The sequence below is a fragment of the Asparagus officinalis genome, chromosome 1, assembly GCF_001876935.1.
Source record: "Asparagus officinalis chromosome 1, Aspof.V1, whole genome shotgun sequence".
In the NCBI taxonomy this organism is placed as follows: Eukaryota; Viridiplantae; Streptophyta; class Magnoliopsida; order Asparagales; family Asparagaceae; genus Asparagus; species Asparagus officinalis.
The window spans coordinates 124,617,547-124,623,574 of record NC_033794.1 but is presented as its reverse complement, the minus strand read 5'-3'; the positions used below and the strand labels follow the sequence as shown (position 1 = coordinate 124,623,574).

The 6,028-nt window shown below is 43.4% G+C and overlaps 1 pseudogene; it reads right to left on the bottom strand.

Annotated features, from left to right (window-relative positions):
* Positions 2,064–5,616, bottom strand: LOC109841168 (annotated as a pseudogene).

Here is a 6,028-nt window from a genome sequence, read left to right as displayed (position 1 = left end):
CGAACGTCAATCACTGAGATGACTCCTTGACAAATGAGTTCTCTCACATAGCCATGCTTCAGACGAATGGTCCGCTTCTTTCCATTGAACAACGAGTTCACTGTCACAGCACCCGTTGCCTGATTATCACAATAGATTATAATTACGCCTTGTAATTCTATCAATGGAAGGTCTCGAAGAATACAACTGAGCCACTCAGTTTCATCTCCTGCAGCACAGAGTGCGAAGAACTCAGATTCCATCGATGACTGTGCAATCATAGTTTGCTTCTTAGATTTCCACGAGACGGCAGCTCCGCCCATGGTGAAGACAAAACCTCCAGTTGATCTGCACTCATCTGGTTCTGAGCACCAGCTCGCATCTGAATAGCCTTCGATTATAGCCGAATATTCAGTGTAGAATAGGCCCAGACCTGTAGTTCCTTTCAAGTATCTCATCAATCTCTGGACAATATCCCAATGAAGCTTTCCAGGATTACTTGTGAACCTACTAAGCATTCCTACATCAAATGCTATATCTGACCTTGTGCAGCTCATCGCGTACATAAGACTTCCAATTATCTTTGAGTACCTTAGCTGCTCTACTGGTCTTCCAGTGTTCGGTCGAAGCTTCTTGTTGTAATCATACGATGCTGATAGTTTTGGCAGGTCGTAGTAGCCATACTTTCTTAGCATGCTCTCGACATAATGAGATTGAGATAATCCAATACCCTCTTCAGAGTATATGATTTTGATTCTGAGAATCACGTCCGTAGTTCCAAGATCCTTCATGTTGAACTGAGCTGATAGAAATTTCTTGGTAGATGTTACTATCTCCAAACCACTCCCGACAATGAGCATATCATCCACATAGAGGCAGATAACCACTGTCTTCCCTTCAGCGACCTTGATGTATAGGCACTTTGTCAAACTCACTGACTTGATACCCATTGTTGCGAACAACCCCATCGAACTTCTCATGCCAGAGTTTTGGTGTCTGCTTAAGTCTATATAGAGACTTAATAAGTTTACAAACTTTACCAGCTGGAGCATCAAGTCCTTCTGGTTTCTCCATGTAGATCTCTTCTATGAGATCTCCATTGAGAAAGGCAGTCTTCATATCCATCTGATATATGACGAACCTTTTTATCGGCGCTCATACGATAAGCACTCTGATGGTAGTAATCCTACAAACTGGTACATAGATGTCAAAGAAATCTATTCCTTCTCTCTGAGATAATCCTTTCGCCACTAGTCTTGCTTTGTACTTCTCAATAGTACCATCAGGATGAAGCTTCTTCTTGAAGATCCACTTGCAACTGATAGGCCTAGCACCTTTAGGTACATTCACCATCTCCCACGTGTGATTTTGGATCAATGAATCCATCTCATCATCTATAGCTTCTTTCTACAGAAGAACATCTGTTGATTGCATTGCTTCTTGGAAAGTCTGTGGGTCTCCTTCCATATTATAGGTGATGAAATCATCTCGAAAATATTCCTGTCTCCTGACACGCTTGGAAGATGGTTCAGTAACTCCTTCATCACTGACATTCTCAGTTTCTCGCGAAACTAGCTCCTCTGGTGCTTTTAACATACTAGTATTCTCTGCTATATCTTTGAGCAATAATCCTTTATCTTTGATAAATTTATCCTCAAAGAATTCTACATCCCGAGCTTCAATGATGGAGTTGGTTCTAAGATCAAGGAACCTGCAAGCATCACTATCTTCAGCAAAGCCAAGAAACACACATCTGTTTGCCTTTGGTCCGAGCTTGGAACTCGAACATATGCGAGACACCCCCACACTTTGAGACTATCTAAAGGATATGGATATCCTAACCATAACTGATGTGGAGTACTATCAGTTTTGGAATAGGATACTCTGTTCAGAATCCAGTTTGCCATCAGCAAAGCCTCTCCCCAATAGCATGTAGGTAGACCGGATGTGATTAGCATTGAATTCACCATCTCGGTCAATGTGCGATTCTTCCTTTCTACAATTCTATTAGATTGAAGAGAATACGGAGCAGTGGTTTCAGCAATGATTCCATGCTCCTTGAAATATGCCTCCGACTCCTCAGATCAATACTCTCCTCCTCTGTCACTCCTGAGTCTTTTCACCTGAAGTCCAAGCTGCTTCTCCACTCGAGTCTGAAACTCGACGAACTTGCTGAAAGCTTCATCTTTAGATTTCAGCAGGTAGACGTGACAGAAGCGAGAATGGTCATCAATGAAAGTGATGAAGTACTTCATGTCGCCTCGAGTGACGAAGCTCTTGAAATCATAAGTATCTGAGTGAATCAGATCCAATAGGTTAGTGCTCCTTGTGAAACTTGGAAATGGCTTCCTTGTCAGCTTCGCTTGCGCACAGACTTCACACTTATCTGATTTGTTACCCCCACATTTTGGAAGTAATCCTAACTTCTCCATGCTAGACAGCTTTCTGAAAGAGCATAGCCACACAATTATCAAGTTGATTAACATTGTGTACTGTTCACTTCTTTGGTGCTTTACAGTCCTTGGCAAAATGCCCTTGCTTCCCACAATTGAAGCATTTGCCGCTCTTCTTGAAATATTTCTTCTTCTCAGAGTTAGTTGCAACCATGTTAGCAGACGCCTTTTGCTTAGCTAGGAGCTCATTCTTTGTGCGAGTCCGAATCTCGTCCTCGATCCAAATAAACCTCTTCAAATCAGACAAAGTCACTTGTATTTTCCTTCTTCGAATGTCCGTGGAGAACGATATCAAAGATGGAGGAAGCTTGTTGACAATTACACCAGAAATGAAGGTTTGACAAAGACTAATCTTTTCATCCTTCAGCTTCATAACAAGCTTTTTGAGTTCTTTGACTTGAGGCAAAACCTCAGTGTCATCTTCAAACTTGAAGTCCAGAAATTTATCAATGAGGTGAGACTTGGAAAACTTCTCCTCATCCTTGTATTGCTCCTCCAGAGTATTCCAGATTTTCTTTGCAGATGACTTGTTGGTGTAAGTATCTGCCAGATGATCAGCCAGGCAGTTAATTAAGGAGATAACTCTTGCAGAAATGATCATCTTTATCTCAAGAGGCTTCAGACTCTGTGTCTTCTTCAAAGTCAGGTTTCTTCTCAGAAACCGCATAATAGATTTAAAGGAGTTGCATCCCAAAAATTACTTTTCGACGCCATGCGTTAAAGTTAGATCCATTAAAGTTTTCTAACTTGAGACAGTCCACTCCAAGAGTCCTCCCAGGATCCATTAGTAGATCAGAAATATTGCTTTAAGATTGTTGAAAATTGTGGTTAAATCTTGAATTAAACTGAGAAAACAGATGTGCTATAATTTTTAATTTTTTTGTTCACTGCTGTGCGTTATAGAAACGTTGTGCTTAAAGCAATATTTGACCTACTTCGGTGCAAGGATCCCAAGGCCAAACTGCTTCCAGGAAAAACAGTACAGTACTCTGGTGTGCATCAACCCAGTACTGTCAAGATCTCCTTGATCCATAAGACCTTTCGGTCAAGGCAAAAGATCTCCTCGATCTTAGAACCTTACGGTTCAAAACTTTTCGGTTTAAGACAAGTTCCTGTGGGCACAAGTTGCTACAGCAGCAGCACAACAACAACAACGTCGGGATTGATGTTCGTATTCCAGCACGCGACGTTTGTGTTCCACGCACGCGAGAGGATTTTCAGCTTTTTTTTACCAAGAGCTGCCCAAGGACGCTATTTATAGGCCTCTAAGGCCAGCTCAAGAGTCACAAGCAATTAATGTGACTGTTACAATTCTTAATGGCAATTAAGATTGTAACATCAATGCATTAAATTGCTCTTAAAGCTGTTGTAACTGCTGCATGTATTAACTCTTGAATACGAGGCAATCAATGGACGCGTTGCTACGAAACGCGAGGGTCACGTCTCAACAAATCAGACGAACCTCGTTTGACAAACGAACATCGTCAAACAGGTGAACCTCGTATAACAGACGAACCTCGTCGAACAAGCGAACCTTGTATGATGAACGAACGTCATCAAACAGGTGAACCTCATATGACAGACGAACCTCGTCGAACGAGCGAACATAGTCAAACAGGCGAACCTCGTATGACATACGAACCTCGTCGATCGAGCGAACCTCGTCAAATAGGCGAACCTCGTATGACAGACGAGCCTCGTCGAACAAGCGAACCTCGTATGACGAACGAACATCGTCAGACAGGCGAACCTCGTATGACAGACGAACCTCGTCAACAAGCGAACCTCGTCGAACGAACGAACATCGTCAAACAGGCGAACCTCGTATGACAGACGAACCTCGTCGAACGAACGAACCTTATCAAACTATGAGAACGCTAGGGTCACCCTCGTGCGAATACGTAGCTCGTCTGCATGCTGCGAGGCAGCCTTCGTGGCGACCATAGTGGCAGCCAACGTAGTGCCACCTCGCCCCGATGTCTCCGTACGAAGTGTAAAGTGCGCCTAACAAAGCGCCACTTAGCGCCTCAGCCCGATTAGCCCCGATCCCCGGCCCACGGCCCACGACCCACTAGAACTTATGAGGGATTAATTCAAATAAAATACTTCTCGGCTTGCCGTTGGCAAGTCTGGAACAAGGGACCTTTTAAAGCATAAAAACATAAACTTTCCACTAGGCTACTAAGTATTTATAAAAAATACTTGTAGTTAATATATATATAGTTTGAAAACTCATTTTGGAAAGCAGTTTTGACCAAAAAATCCAACAAGTCCTAACCTCGCAATCGTCGCCACTACAATGACTACCCGCTTCAATCTCCTTCAACCCCTCCAAAACCTCCTTTATCGGAGGCCTCATGTCCCTATCCATCTGCAAACACCTGAACACTAACTCGGCCATTTGAGTCCCTATCCTATTCACTTCCTGATTGGAGCCAAATTCAAGTCTTGGATCGACCAAATCCGCCAACTCGCCATTCTGGATCTTACTCATTGTGGCCATAGCCAAACTTATCTCCTTCGGCCTACGGTTAACATCTACCACTGGCCTAGACTATATGAGCTCCATAAGGACCACTCCGAAGCTGTAGACGTCGCTCTTATCTGTAAGTTGATAGAACCTGTGGTACTCCGGGTCGAGGTACCCTGGGGTTCCTTGGGGCGCGGTGGACACGTGCGTGGCATTGACGGGGAAAAGACGGGAGAGGCCGAAATCGGCAACCTTCGCGTTGAAGTTGTTGTCGACGAGGATGTTGTGGGTTTTGACGTCGCGGTGGATGATGTCGATGGAGTGGAGGTAGGAGAGGGCGGATGCGGTGTCGATGGCGGCGGACGGGGTTGTGCAGGTGGTCGGCCAGGGTCCCGTTGGGGATGAACTCGTAGACGAGGAGGAGGTGGGGGGAGTTTGGGGACGTGGACCCGTAGAGGGTCACGAGGTTCGGGTGGCAGGACTCGGGAGAGGATTCTGACTTCGATCATGAATTGCTCGACGCGTTTGTAGCTCGTTTCGTACAGACGCTTCACGGCCACAACGCGTCCGTCTCGGAGAAGACCTGAAATCATCAGTGTAACTTTCTATGACTCAAACATGTACATACTAAAATAGAGCAAATAAGAGTAATATTTAAGATTGAATCATCTTTTTTCTTGTAAATAATGAGATATTAGCTTGCTGACCGAATCAAATTAGACCTTAATTCTCCAGTACTTCACTATTGTATTTGAACAGGTTCAACATTAGCTCACCACGAGCACCATAGAAGGTGCTCAATATACGTGAAATTCAAACATAAACGATAAGCTTTTGGTAAGCACCATAAGGAGCAGCTAGTTTTTGGTAATAATCATAAACATGAAAACATGAGATACTTGAATTTTGATGTTTTGACATAAATCAAGTTTTGAAACTTTGTAAAATAATTTTATAGACTTGATAAAAAGTATAAACTATAGTTGTGAAGTGTTGTGCGCAGCGAAAATTTCGGCAGAGTTTCCGGTTCACAATAAGAGAGAAAGATCAATAAGAATTCTTGTTTCTCAAAGGGAACAAGAATCTGAAGCCTAATATCCCATCAAAATGGGATATTAGCTCTTCC